Raw genomic sequence first — 15,250 nt, 5'->3', positions numbered from 1 at the left:
AGAATAATATATTCTTAGATTCCTTTTGTTTTGTTTCATAAAAATCAGAAAAGTAATCATGGGCTAAAGAAGAAAACAAAACTAAGAGTATGGTGTGAGGAGTAGGGGAATTCCAGCATTATGGGGGTGGAGTAAAACATAACTAAGTCCTTTCGTTGTAGAAAAATAATGTTTGAATATTCAAAATTAAACAAAAAAATCAAATAATATTTGAAATAATATAAAGAATAAGAAGAATACCAAGTCAATCTCACTTTGCTTAACAACTTTCAGTTTTAAAAGGAAAGGAATATGTTTGTTGTTAATAGCTGTTGTTACAGAAGACACGCTACGTTAAGTTACAGTCTCAGTCCCCAAGACAGAATCAGCACTTCTACAGAACACAGCGATAGCTGCATAGATCTCCTGGTGCAGCTATTATTGAATGAGGGGTGAACAGGATAAACAGTGCCAGTGTTACATGCTACAATAATTGCCACATGTGTGCATGTGTACATATGTATACAGCTTCAGTATATATGAATGCGCATGTGTTTGCATACATACATGCTTGCATATGTGTGCATGTTTGTTTGTGTATGTGTGTGTGTGTGTGTGTGTGTGTGTGTGTGTGCATGCTTACATGTGTGTGTGCGTGCTTACATGTGTGTATTTACAAACAAATTTTCTGCAAAACGGATCAAAATGCTGAAATAAAATGCATGGCAAATAAATTTTGTTAAGTATCAAAAAGAAAACAACTATAATAGGTGTTGCTTCATTCAAGTATTGAAGCAGGCACCTTCAGAGAAACTTCAAAATCATTATCAACACCATTATCATATATATATACATACATATATGTGTGTGTGTGTGTGTGTGTGTGTGTGTATATACTTTCAGGCATATGTGCGTATATATGTGTGCATGAATGCATGCATTTATGTATGTTTGTTTGCGTGTGTGTATATATATATATATATATATATATATGCATATATATATATTATGTGTGTTGGTGTAATATATCTATATCTACATATATAGATATATATATATATATATAGATAGATATATATATACTTACAGGTATATGTGCGTATATATGTGTGCATGAATGCATGCATTTATGTATATATATATAATCTGTATATCTATCTAATCATCAGTCTGCCTATCTATCTATCTATTTATCTATCTATCTATGAGAGTGTATGTGTATTTGTGTCTGTGTGAGCAGGTGTGTACATATGTACAAACAGACAAATAGATTGAATATATTAGACAGATAGATAGACAGATAGATAAATTGATAGATAGTATGCTTAACTGGTACTTAATAAAAGAGATAATGAAATGCCCTTTAGGTAAAATTTAATTTGGAAGGATTTAAACACAGAGTGTAAAGAGACAGAATAAGCACTTGCAAGAGTGATGGGGAGATTGAGGGATGGTTCAATATGAGGTAGTAGTGGATTAGAATATGAATGATGATAAAGAAAGATTGGGAAATCATCAATGATAAATAATATGAATTAGAGGGAAGGTAGGGTAGAGAAAGTGGTGACAGGCTATATATATATATATATATATATATATATATATATATATATAAACACACACATACATGTGTATACCCATAGGCAACAAGGTGGCGAGCTGGCAGAAGCGTTAGCACACCGGGCGAAATGCTTAGTGATATTTCGTCCGTTTTTATGTTCTGAGTTCAAATTCTGCAGAGGTTGACTTGGCCTTTCATCCTTTCAGGGTTAATATATTAAGTACCAGTTGCATTCTGGAGGTCGATCTAATTGACTGGCCCCACTCCCCCAAAATTCCTGGCCTTGTATCTAGAGTAGAAAAGAATATGTAAAATGTATCACTGAAATATTTTACACGGTACAAACTTTCTCTGGAATAGAACTCAATATGATGAGTAGAGTGTAGAATAGATATGTGTGTATCTGATATACATATTTATATAATATGTATTTACATATAATATATGTATAAGTATTATATATACATGTATTATATATATACTATATGTGTGTTATACGGGTCATATATTTGTGCATGTGTGTGTGTGTATATTATATTATATACACACACACACATACATATATATATATATATATATATATATATATATACTTACAGACACATACACATGCATATATTCTTAGTAATGCTGGAGGTTTTAGAGGATTCAAAGAAATGTGGGGCCGCCAGATGTATTATTAATTCTTGGCAGAGTACAAACTATCTCAGCCTATAAACAGAGATTATAGGCAGAGATACCTTGGTATGTTTATGTATAAAGGCAGTCAGGTTTTTTGCACGACTGATTATCACTGTTCAGTTCAGTCTTTGTCATCTTCTCCATGGGATACAACATCTTCAGATCAGTTCTCATCACTTTATCCAAAATCCTTCTTGGTCACTCTCTTCCACGAAATCCATATGAGTTCTTGGCACTTCTTCAGACATCAGTTACCCTCCGTATGCATCAGTCTCCATCCTTATTGTTCACTCCTCCCCAATAGGTCTGACCTTATTGTTCCATTGGATCCATGTATAACAGACTGCAGAGGATCCTCTTCATCCTTCTGACTCCCTTGCTCTTCACTAAGCCTACATATAAGAGGCTGCATTGAACTCTTCTCAATAATTCTTCTGTAGTGAATTTCCTTTGCCCTCTTGACCCATCTCTTCTACAAGTCATTGCTCTCTCTGTCTCTCAGGGATACTTTCTTTCCATCTCTTCTACAAGTCATTGCTCTCTCTGTCTCTCAGGGATACTTTCTTTAACCACCATCTCCTTCCTTTATCTTACTCACCCTCCCTCTCATTTACTTCTGTTGTTTCCAACACTTCCTATCTAATTCTCCTTCAAATAATGTTGCTGCTTCCATCATACTATAGCTCTTTCCTTCCACCTAGCTATCTCAGTCCTTTAAATGTCATCACTCTTTCATCTTATCTTCTTGGTCATCTGAGTCAATGTACAAACTCTAGGATACACTCAAAGCACTTATACACTCGATCCCCTCACCTACATCTGGCCTCGCAGCTGGCATCCTTTATCCCCACTCATTGCCTTCTCTGGTCTGTATGTGATGGGTCATTTTGTGCTCTCTACATTCTCTTCGACACAAGGTACCAACCCGCTTGTTCTAGTGCCACAAGAGAAAGCCAACTAATTGCATCCTCTCAGGACTAACTGGGGAGTGAGACAATCTCTCTAGAGCAGAAACCACAGTAATGCACTCAGTACATGCTGAGAAATAGTTGGCAAATGAGTAGAGCAATCATAAGCTTCTGAGGTACCTTTATTTAACCTCTATAATGTTTCAATCAAGAGAAATAGCATCCAGCACTCTGTTAAGTGATTAGTGATAGGAAAGGGATCTAGCTGTTGAAACCCAGCAAAGTGACATATAAGCGCTGTCTTGATGGGTAGTGATCCTCAATAACATATTACTGCCTGTGGCAAGACATCATGGGTAGTATGTAAAAGTGATGAGGATAATGATACGCTACTATATATATATATACATACACACACACACGTGTGTTTGTGTGTGTGTATTCATATATGTATATGCGTTTGTGTATATATATATATATATATATATATATATGTATATACATGTCTATCACATTTAGTATATATATTTATACATGTATATCACACACACATTATATATACATATATATATATATATTATGTTTATTATAGTCAACAGATGAGATCTAGAGATACTCAATATAGAAAACGCAAAGTAGTGTGTACATATTTGATGTATATGTGTGTCTTAAATATATGCACACACACACAAACACACACAGAGTTCCTTTTCGTTTTCAACGGGTGAAATCAAAGTAAAGTAGAAAAGCTATAACTAGTAGTGTATAAATATTGCGTTAAAAAAGCCTATCTTCTCAATCGACGATTAGGATGCCGTTGCTTGTTCAACTGCATAGGTTTCGTGATGAATTAACCAAGGCTGGCCATTCCATAGACACGTGCACTCTTAACATAACAGTCAAGCATGGAAAAGAGGAGGTAAAAATGTTAAAATGAAAGATTGCAACACCGCTGATAATACAAATGCATGTATGAATGAATGGATGTGTACAGCATGTAGATATATGTGTGTGTTTGTGTGTATGTATATATATATATATATATATATATATATATATACACAAATACACACATGATTTGAATGTATATAATTAAAACGTTCGTGTGCGCTCACACACACAAATATACATAACGGTATTATTTGCTCTAAATGACAATAGAATCCACTCACAAATTCAAAGTTTTAGAAAGAAACAAAAAAATTCATGACCGTTTCCACTGAAAAATTTGTCTTCTGATATTTTTTAAAAATTTGTTTTTGTTAATTATTATAATATGAAATGTTTCTAAAATACTATCAAATTAATTTTGAAGGAATGTAAACAAAGTAAATAGATAGTGTTGAAATAATCAATAACATCTGTTTTCCAATCATGTAGTTTTTGTGTTTGGCTTTAGAAGGAGACTTGCAGTACGATATTATTAAAAATATACCAATAGGATATTTTCTAAACATATAAGACATAAGCTATCTTTTGAATTTTTTTTCCTTTCTTTTTTTAATAACTTCATTTGCTGAAAACAAAATTGGTAAACTTTTGAATGTGGCAAAATAATTTGATAACGCATATACAGTTTGTTTGAATTACGTAAAGCGAAAAGAAAAATAATACATTGCAAAATTTATTGTAGTATAAATTACACACATTGAATGAATTAAGGTGAGAAGAGAACGAAACATTAAATGAAAATTAAATGTATTGAAAGGATCGCGACTAATGAAAAAAGAAAGCTACCTGGGCAGTTTTATATTCCAAGAGAAAAGAATGTTTTATACGTTTATGTGTGTGTTTACACATGTAAAATCTAAACTTTTATTCATCCTTTTTTTATGACAATAATACAAAATCCTAGAGCCACGCAATAGTGTGAGTGAAAATATGCAGGAAACTATTCGTATACAATTCTTTTTTTTTTTTTTTGTAGCTGTGACAACACAGCTGTACGTGAACATCCATTCACCGATAGAAACATATAAAATTATGAAGGGCTTAAAAAAAAACAAAAAACAAACAGGCATGAAAACGGCTTCTTACGAGTTTAGACGTTAAAAAATAAACATTTCAGCGGACTCACGCTAAGTCTCAACCCAATAAGAAATATCTTTCTTTCTTAAAAGCAAACAACACAAGAATGATTACATTAGGCTGACCGTATTCCACCCCCACCTCTCCATACAGACAGACAGATAGATAGATAGATATTTCAAGGAAACCGAATCGTAAAATGTAGGTCCGCTTGAAACCGCTGTGTTAATTTCTAAATAATAATTTACAAACTGGTGTAATTATACTCAAAGCATATATTTGTTTGCGGATAGATTATACAACATAAACGTACAGAAAACTACGATCAAATATGGTCTGAGAGAGAGAGAGAGAGAAAGAAGTGCTACTCCAAAATACTGGCGAGTTTGCAGGCAATATCGATCTTAGCATAGAACTGATGTTGACTACTAAGCTGTGTGTGTGTGAGAGAGAGAGAGAGAGAGAGAGAGAGAGAGAGAGAGAGAGAAGAGAGAGAGAGAGAGAGAGAGAGAGAGAAAGAGAGAGAGAGAGAGAGAGAGGGGGGGGGGGTGAGTGAGAGAGAGAGAGCATACAGGCAAATCAAGAATGCGATGGAGAAAACTGGAGGTTCGAAGAGTTTAAGTAAACAACGGATGCGACACTGCAATCACTATGTCCAAGGCACACAATAACATTAGCAACAACAAATTTCATCCATTATAAATTAATTGCAACGAACACCTGCAAGGTAATCTAATCGTTCCTTACGGTTACAGTGGAGTTTATAAGAAATCTTTTCAAAGCTTATTATCAAAGCTAACTTTATAAGTTTCCTTTGTAAATTATGCAACGAAAATTAACTAATGTACTTTTAAAATTGGTAGGTTTCTAAAACTTTCGTTTAATAAATTTAATGTTCTAGAGCTAAGCTGATCTGGGCGGAGTTTGGGGATGTTATATATATTTATAACGAAGAAAAAAAGAAGTAACGGTTGAAATTTAAAGAAATAATGTATAAAAACGACGATAGGAAGACGAAATTTGGAGTTCTATACATGTAAGTACAGGATAGTAATTCAAAATATTCGGTTCTGTCAAGTTAACAGAAAGAAAAATAGATGATAATGTAACAGAAACAATTAAAATACTTGTTCTTTCTTTTTATCGGAAAAACCTACTATCCGCTGCCGCAATATTTTCCTTTAAAGTTGAACAATCTCCGTAGCATTTTGAGCAACTTAAAGGCCTTAACCAGGCAGGGATAATTTTTTTTTTTTTTTTTTAGGTTAAGAGCCTAAAATATATAGATACTGTTGTAATGGGATTGAGATAATATTTTTGAATTAAATAAGGTTGAGGATTTCTGATTTCACTTCAAATATTCACGTAGAAAATTATCGCTGCCAACTAAATTTTGCAGTTAATTTTAGAATAGGAAGGAAAATGGTGATTAGGAAAGTTCGTGCCAATGACCTGAGACATTTGTATTTAAATTTTGAAGCTACAAATAAATAAAAAGTACCCCAAATTTGTCAGTGACGTCCCGAAGGTAAAGCGTCGTAAAAAATTTCAACCTGGAATTGAAATCGATACTTAAGCTTGAAACGAAACACTTGAAGGAGCAGAGGGTGGTACATTTTCCTATACAGCATATGTGTGTATTTCTATATTCTAGCAGTTTGTTTAGTTTAAGCCTTTAAATTTATTGGGGTTTTAGAGATGAAAGTGAAATTAGTTGGTTTTCCTTTGCAATTTCGTTTAACTAACTCCGAAAGACAGATGAGCCAACGACGAATCTGTTACTCAACAGGATCGTTTGACCTGCTTTAAATAGTAGCCAAAGTACTATTAAATTATATTCTCTTCACCCTCTTAAAACAGAAGGAAGGCTAAGATGGGTTAGGTCAAACTTGAAATACCTTTGATCATAGGTGTCGATCAGGACTAACAACAACAACATGAAAATAACATGAGCAGACGAAGAAGCCGCTGCATGATCGTCGAACTGTTAGAAATAACAGTCAAAAAACACCCTTCAGATCATACCCTACCATCTGAAAACAAGAATCTCTGTGGTTACAATTGAAATGACGCTGATCAAAGTACTGCTTGATCGGGAGGTGTGTGTGTGTACATATAGTGCGCAGCTTGAAAATTGTAAAGAGATCCCTTTTTACAAGAGGCATTTGGTAGCTTTGTTAACCCACAAAACCATGAAAAATATTTGCCACTAATGTGGTTTTGAGAACTCATTTTCACTGATCGATATCAGCGTGTGTGTGTGTGTGTGTATACATATATGCATATATATATATATGCATATATATATATGTATATATATATATGCATATATATATATATAGTCATTCCTGTATTTTCTTCATATAAACAAACTAAGCTTACAAACTTAGAAAGAGTACTCAGTGGCCTCAAGATGTAGAGAGTGTTATATTCCTTCGCAGGTTTATTAGTTTACAGAATATATTCCGGTTCAGCTCGTATGAATGGAACCAAAATCCATTCATGTGTACCGAAGTGGAATATATTTCTGTAAATAAATAACCTTTTAATACGCGTGTGAGTGTTTGTAAATAATATGAATATGTGTGAGTATTGCAAAGAATGTGTGAGTATTGTAAAAAATGTGTGTGTGTGTGTGTGTGTGTGTGTGTGTGTATTTGTTCTTTCTTTTACTTGTTTCTGCCATTTGAATGTGGCCATGCTGGAGCACCGCCTTAATGCAGATGGGTTGCAGTTCACTACACTTGTTTCAGACATGGGATCTATTTTAAAACGGGGGCCACATTTTTCATTAATGTTTTACGTAGTGTTTTTGGTACGGAAAGACTTTCAAACTTCGTATACTTATCTATTTTGTGTTATAGAACAGAAAAATATTTTTGTATTCGAATTTATTTCATGTAAAAAATTGTCTTATTTCGATAATTTGAACCAATTACTGACAAGTATTCAGTTGTTTATATTTACTCCTTTGGCTGATTAAGCGATGTAAAGCGTATTTAATCTCCATACCTTCGTTTTATTTGCTTTTTTCATTTTAAATTTGCTTTAACCCTAACCCTACGGTTAGGGTTAGGGTTAATTGTTTCAGAATCGTTTGTTTATGTAGTCGGCACTTAATGTATATCGGCTGAATGGACGTCAGTGATTGGTTGAAATTACAGAAATACGACAACTTTAACATGGAATAACTTATGGATTTCTTTTTTTTTTTAAGAAGACTAAGAGAAAAAGATGTTTTATATGACACATTCTACCAGTGTTCCAAGTTTCAAAGTGTTTCGTTAATGAAAAATGTGGGCCCCCGTTTTAAAAAAGATCCCAGACGTGTTCTTTCTTGATGTACAAAAGTGTTACATCATGCGAAAGACCGTTTTCTTCAGGTTAAAAGATAAAAAAAAAACAACAAACGATTAAAACTTCTCACAAAACAAAAACACAGTGCTGAATGACTCAACCAACTTTGTAGGTGGCACGTAAAATACACCATTTCGAGCGTGGCCGTTGCCAGTATCTCCTGACTGGCCTTCGTGCCGGTGGCACGTAAAAACACCCACTATACTCTCTGAGTGGTTGGCGTTAGGAAGGGCATCCAGCTGTAGAAACTGCCAAATCAGATTGGAGCCTGGTGTAGCCATCTGGTTCACCAGTCTTCAGTCAAATCGTCCAATCCATGCTAACATGAAAAGCGGACGTTAAACGATGTTGATATATATATATATATATATATATATATATCCTTTACTCTCTTTTACTTGTTTCAGTCATTTGACTGCGGCCATGCTGGAGCACCGCCTTTAGTCGAGAAAATCGCCCCCAGGACTTATTTGGATGCCTAGTACTTATTCTATCGATCTCTTTTGTCGAACCGCTAAGTTACGGGGACCTAAACACAACACCATCGGTTGTCAAGTGATGTTGGGGGGACAAACAAAGACACACGAACACATACACACACATACATATATATATATACAACAGGCTTCTTTCAGTTTCCGTCTACCAAATCCACTCACAAGGCTTTGGTCGGCCCGAGGCTATAGTAGAAAACACTTGCCCAAGGTGCCGCGCAGTGGGAATGAACCCGGAACCATGTGGTTGGTAAGCAAGCTACTTACCACACAGCCACGCATATATACATATATATGCATATGCATATATATATATATATATATATATATATATATATATATATATGTGTGTGTGTGTGTGTATATGCATATATATATGTATTTCTGTCTTTTCCTTTTCTTTTATTCTTTTATTTGTTTCAATCATTTGACTCTGGCCATGCTGGAGCACCGCCTTTTTTCGAGCATATCTACCCCAGGACTTATTCTTTGTAAGCCTAGTACTTATTCTATTGTTCTCTCTTGCCGAACCACTAATGACGGGGCCGTAAACACACTAACATCGGTTGTCAAGCGATGTTGTGTGGACAAACATGAAAGGATGAAAGGCAAAGTTGACTTTGGCGGAACTTGAACTCAGAACGTGAATACAGACGAAATACCATTAAGCATTTTGTCCGGTGTACTAACGATTCCACCAGCTCACAACCTTTAAAAGTAATTTAAAACAATGACATTGGATGCTTTCTGCAAGAATGGCATTTGACCGAGGGATAGATATTCAAAAATATTAATAAGTTTCTTGCTTGTAAAGTATTTCACCTGCTTTAGGGAGCATTAGTTTAAATTCAGCCTTGATTCCCATGTTAAACTTAAAATCCCAGCTCAAAGCAATCCAGTTTTGACATCTAATTGTTAAAATTACATTAAAAAAAATTGGGAGTGCTACATTTAATACATCTCGAGTTGTGTCCAGGGTTTTGACTGACAAATTATTTATTTCTTTCTCTATCACTAACCTTGAATTTGTGTATCATTAAATCATTTTTTTATTTAGCCAAATAACACCACTCTGTGGTCTTGTTAAACAACTGACAATGAATATCAAACCTGTTTAGATTTCAAACTAGATTTTTCTAATTCTTTTATGTGCGCAACTGGTAAGGTTAGTTGTGACAAAGATCTATGTCTAGTGATAACGTGATGCTGAAAAATTTGGGTCCATGTATGCTATTTTATCTTATACTAGTTACCATCATTGACATGAATTTGTCGTAACATCTCTAAATCTAGCAACTAAAAGGTTAAACTAATTCTAAATTAAACTATACATGTCAGATCAAATTTCGGTTGAAAAAAGAACTTCAGTGACACATTGGATTTAAATGATGATTTGTTATAATTCAGTTTATCGTAGGACCTTACAGTGATTTTAATTGTTAATGTTGAGCTTTAAATTAGCACCGGGAATTTTATCAAGTGACATAAAAAAAAAAAAAATTTCCTTTGGTTCTTCTGCCTTTGTGTGAATGCTAGTTATGCTAGTTTTTAATATATGCAAAAAATTTCTGATATCCCAAGAAAATTTGGAACCCAGCTGCGATGTATGTTTCGTACCCCATCTCATATGCCCTGGCCCGCATTGATCAAGTAGACCTTATGGCAAAATAGGTCAATAGAAGGACCAGGCACACTCTACAAATCCTTCTGTTGTCGATTAGCTTGCCTTTCTGTGTCAACTTATCACAGCCTGAGCGTTGTTCCATTTGTGGCTATGACATTTATTTCACATGTTTGATTTAATTAAGAATTCATAATATTCAATCAAATCTGAAGGCAAAAGAACAGAGTAGTATAACGGTTCCTCAATATGTAAAATGTTGGGTGGAGGAAGTTACAAAAGAAAACAGAATATGTGAGATGTTAGAAACATTGGGGGGAAAAAAGGTATGAGAGCAATCAAAGAATAAATCGAGATAAAGGGAACAGTTGTGATTATCTGCTTTAATTATTCTTCACAGATGTGACAGTGACTTCTGTAAGCAGGGCTAGGTTACTAATTGGTTCTTCATACAAAATAGAAACCTCGTATGTTTACCAAGACAAATTTTCACACATCTTACATGCAGTCTATTTTCTTAAGCACATTTAGTTCGATCAAAGCGTTTGTATGTGTGATTTGTTCACATCATCGAAAAATCTTTTAAGAATCATTTTCTCTTCATGAGTTAGAATAATGTGCTTTTGTACACTTAACGTAAATAATGAAATATACAAACAAGTAGCGATATTTTTTCTTCTTTAAGCCCTAAACCTATTTTTTATTGAATGGTTTTGGGATAGTGAGCTGGTAGAATCATGAAAGTGACAAAAAAGAATACTAAGTAGTATTTATTCCGTCACTTAACGTTGAATTTAAATTGTGCCAAGGTCAACTCTGCTTTACATCATCTGGGGTTGGTATTATTAGAGCAATAATCTAGAAATTAGATCGATGGTATCAACTAAGCACTGCCCCTCAAAACTGCTGGCCTTGTGTCTAAAAGATCAGAAGTTATTATTAGTAGTAATGACTATAAGAAAAGTATTGGATAGGTAGAATTGTAGGAAAAATTGCTTTGCAGTATTTCTTCCGGCTATTCAAGTTCTGAGTTCAAATCCCACTGAGGTCAACTCTGTTGGAGTAGATGATATGGCTTATACCCACCTCAAAATGTCTGGCCTCGTGCCTCTGTTAGGAACAATCACTACGATTATAAATCTCTCCAAATGGAAATTGAATCAACAACTTCGTTTCATTTCTCGATAAATACATTTCATTCATATCACGTATGTTATTGGGAAAATGCTTACCACCAAAAAAATCCCTTTCTATGAAATATTTTAGGTCCTACACTTATATATATATATATAAAAAAAATTATGACAAAGTTTCGAATCCTGCACCCTCCATCTATTTTTCCTTCTTATGATTTTCAGATTTTTATTTTGACCATCAAAAATTCAAAAACTGCAAACATCTTTTTATAAAGAGTCTTTTAAATAAGCATATTTATTATATGACTGTCTCAGCTATTTTGCAACAATTCAAAATGATTACTACAAGAATGGAAATACTACACAATTATGCACCAAACGTTGTTGGGCAGCTTTTACGAGTAAATTGCATTATTGCCGATGACAAGCTGTGTATGTGTGTGAGAAGAGGTATGTGGTCATACATGTTAATGTAACATTGTCAAAAGTATCTTGACGTTATTTGGAGGTGCTCAAAATATAAAACGACAGTTTCTTGAATGGGCATTTACCTAGGTACCTAAATACCATTGTCTAGAAAGAAGTTATAAATCCTCGAATCCTAATTTAGAACAACCAGTGCATTTGTAAATATGACCATGACAGTGTTTACACTGATGAATAGATTACTTAATCGACCTTAATTCGAGACTGTACTTATTTAGCACCCAAAATCTACTGTCGAGAGCGAGTATTTACGTACCAGACGCTGTTGACAAAAATGCAATTGTACCTAATCCTAATCAGAAATAGTTAGGATTAGGGTTTTCTTTTTTGCATATAATCAGCATTTTCGAAGAAGGTAAAAGGGAAGCAAGTGATGAGTATCTATTGTTATGGTAAGAGGACATAATTAGTCTAAATCATATAGGGAAAGAAAGAGAAAAAGATATAGCTAAATGTCTAGTAGTTCTAAAAACATATGGGATTAAGCCTAATGTAATAATAATAATTGAAAGGGTGTATGATCCAAAATACCTTATTAGAACTATGAAGTAGCAACTCATAGTTTTGTAACCATGAGTTTCTAGGTTCGATCCCACTGCACAGAACCTTGGGCAAGAGCTTTCTATTATAGCCTCGAGTTGACCAATGTCTTGTGAGTGAAATTTAGCAGACAGAAACATTGGTGGGATAAATTATTTGCGATAGTATGTCCTTAGAGGGGTATAATTGAATCGGTTAGCTTAACTATTCTATAAAATGAATACAAGACTTAATATAATTCATTAAAACCCCTTAGAAATGGCGTCCCAGTGTGGCTGCGGTTCAGTGCATGAAACGAGTAAAAGCATAACAATATGGCTAAGGGGAGCGTGTTCTACATGCTAAATCTCACATATGTACAGTAGAATCTCACATATGTAATATAGCGAGTCGAGAATATTCAATCAGTTGAAATTATCCTTGTAGTTAGAAGAAAAACTCACTCTAGAGGTTATTTAAAGTTTAAAAACAGCATGTAAAGGAAGCAACTCCAATACTATCAAGTAATCTCAAGTTTTGAAAGATAACGATAGTACTGTTACAAATGGTTTTTACTGCTGAAGCAAACTGTTAAAACAGGTGCCGTTTTGATGTTAGATCTCATCAAAGACGTATATCCATCCCAGATGGTAAGATGAGATGATCAGAGTGTGTGTGTGTATGTGTGTGGTGAAGGCATATGGCTCGTGGTTAAGGTGTTGCATTCACGATTGCAAAATCGTGGTTTCGATTCCCTGACCGACGGTGCATTGTGTTCTCGAAAAAAACTCTTCATTTCACATTGTTCCACTTCAGTCAGCTGTGAGTAACAATGCGATGGACTAGTATTCTGTTCGGGGAAAGTTGACCTACTAATCTAGCCAGGAAAATGATATCATTCGAAAGCAGCAACAATATGAGGGAGCTGATTGTAACCAGCGATGTATAGCAATATTCTACAACCAGCGTGATACAGTTATATATATATATATATATACACAAATATAACTTTATGGTAAAATGTGGCGCTAATTATGAATATCGACAGTGGGTCTCAAAGAAATCAGCCCAAGTGGGCTCTTTATCTTAAATTCACATTCAGTAGAATTTCACAAATGTAATACAGCAAACTGAAAAAATTTCAGTGGTTGGGATTCTTCTTGCAATCAGAAAACAAAATCTCGCTTTGTGTTTATAAAGAACATGTAGTAGCTTCGTGCAGGCATGGCGTGGATTCGATCCTTGATCGCCAAATTTCACATAACAGTTCAACAGCACTTTTCTCACGGTAAAGCAATAATAGTCTTTCTGTGACAGCAATTATATTTACCAGATGCCTTCACCAAGCAGAATAATGTCTTTGCCACTTGACCTTACTAGCCTCTTCTAGGTCACCAAAAGTTAGAATTGAGATAACAGGTACCACCAATATGTCTCTCCTTCTGACTGGTTTTGCATAGTTATAAATACTAGAATCTGGTAAGGCAAAATCAGTTAGTGAACCGAGACAACTAGAGTCATGGCCATAAGCAGGCAGCCACTAAAGACAAACGGCCAGAGTGAGAAAGAAGGTTACAATCAGCCAACTATCAGGCACAACTTACCTCGACTCTATAAATTTCACTAGCTCAATTTCTTTTCTCTTATAGCACCATTCTATCACTGTCTATGGTTTACTACTAAAATAAGAACGTGTACACACATACAAGCCGAAATTAACTTTCTTAACCTTACATGCTCTTTCAATTATATCACACCTGCTCGTCAAGGCATGGCATTACATTAAGTAACGTTAAATAAATATTTCTTTACAACTTCGATCAATGTTCTTCTTCCATCTTGCTCATCTACAACAACAAGCATCACACTGGTGTCCACTGATTTCACCTCAACTAAAAACATTACTTTCACAAACGCTTTAAAATGTTACTTAAGACATATGCTACTAGCTATAGATGTACTGATCTTAACTCTTGTAAATATATGCAGTATTATCGGACATATTGAGATGCTAACGATAGATTCCTGTGGTGTAAATATCTATCATGCTGTGGAAAAGGGATGGTAGATGTGTCTGTGCGTGAAAGAAAGAAAGGAAGAAAAAAGAGAGGAGATATTTAAACGAACGCTACAGGTACATATACGCACATTTACACACATACGAAAGCAGTTGGTGCGTGCATGACGATTAGCCGTGAGTGTATGTATGTATGTATGTATATATGTATGTATGTGAGAAAGTAGGGTTGAATATGTGTACATGTCCCCACGCCATTAACGTTCGTATGTGTATGAATGTATGTGTGAACATAGATAAGGAGTTTTCCCAACTATCTATTATTTTAATAACTGTGTTCTTAACTCTCTTGCTAAAAGATGTGTAATCGTATCTACTGGTCACGGGTGTTATCAACTATGTAATATCAAGCACTTCTTAAATTATTTTATTACCGAAACGGAATTTGATGTGTTATGTCGGA

At 34.6% G+C, this 15,250-nt stretch overlaps 1 protein-coding gene across 48 annotated transcripts in view; it reads right to left on the bottom strand.

The window, feature by feature from the left end:
- The window catches only part of LOC106868360 (agrin), a 762,720-nt gene that overhangs the window by 657,446 nt on the left and 90,024 nt on the right, over positions 1–15,250 (bottom strand). For 6 of the 48 annotated variants that reach the window (XM_089354090.1, XM_089354082.1, XM_089354088.1 and 3 more), the window contains exon 1: positions 1–394. This exon is cut by the window's left edge and continues 239 nt beyond it. The exons of 40 other annotated variants lie outside the window; for them this stretch is intronic. The gene's annotated coding sequence lies outside the window, so the exon portion shown is untranslated. Of the gene's footprint in view, positions 395–15,250 lie in introns of those variants that run through there. 2 more of the 48 variants (XM_089354075.1, XM_089354086.1) reach the window with 1 other exon arrangement.

This window comes from Octopus bimaculoides, chromosome 6 (assembly GCF_046866305.1).
Source record: "Octopus bimaculoides isolate indiv1 chromosome 6, ASM4686630v1, whole genome shotgun sequence".
NCBI lineage: Eukaryota > Metazoa > Mollusca > Cephalopoda > Octopoda > Octopodidae > Octopus > Octopus bimaculoides.
The sequence above is the reverse complement of the archived record's forward strand: the minus strand, read 5'-3'. Positions and strand labels throughout refer to the sequence as shown.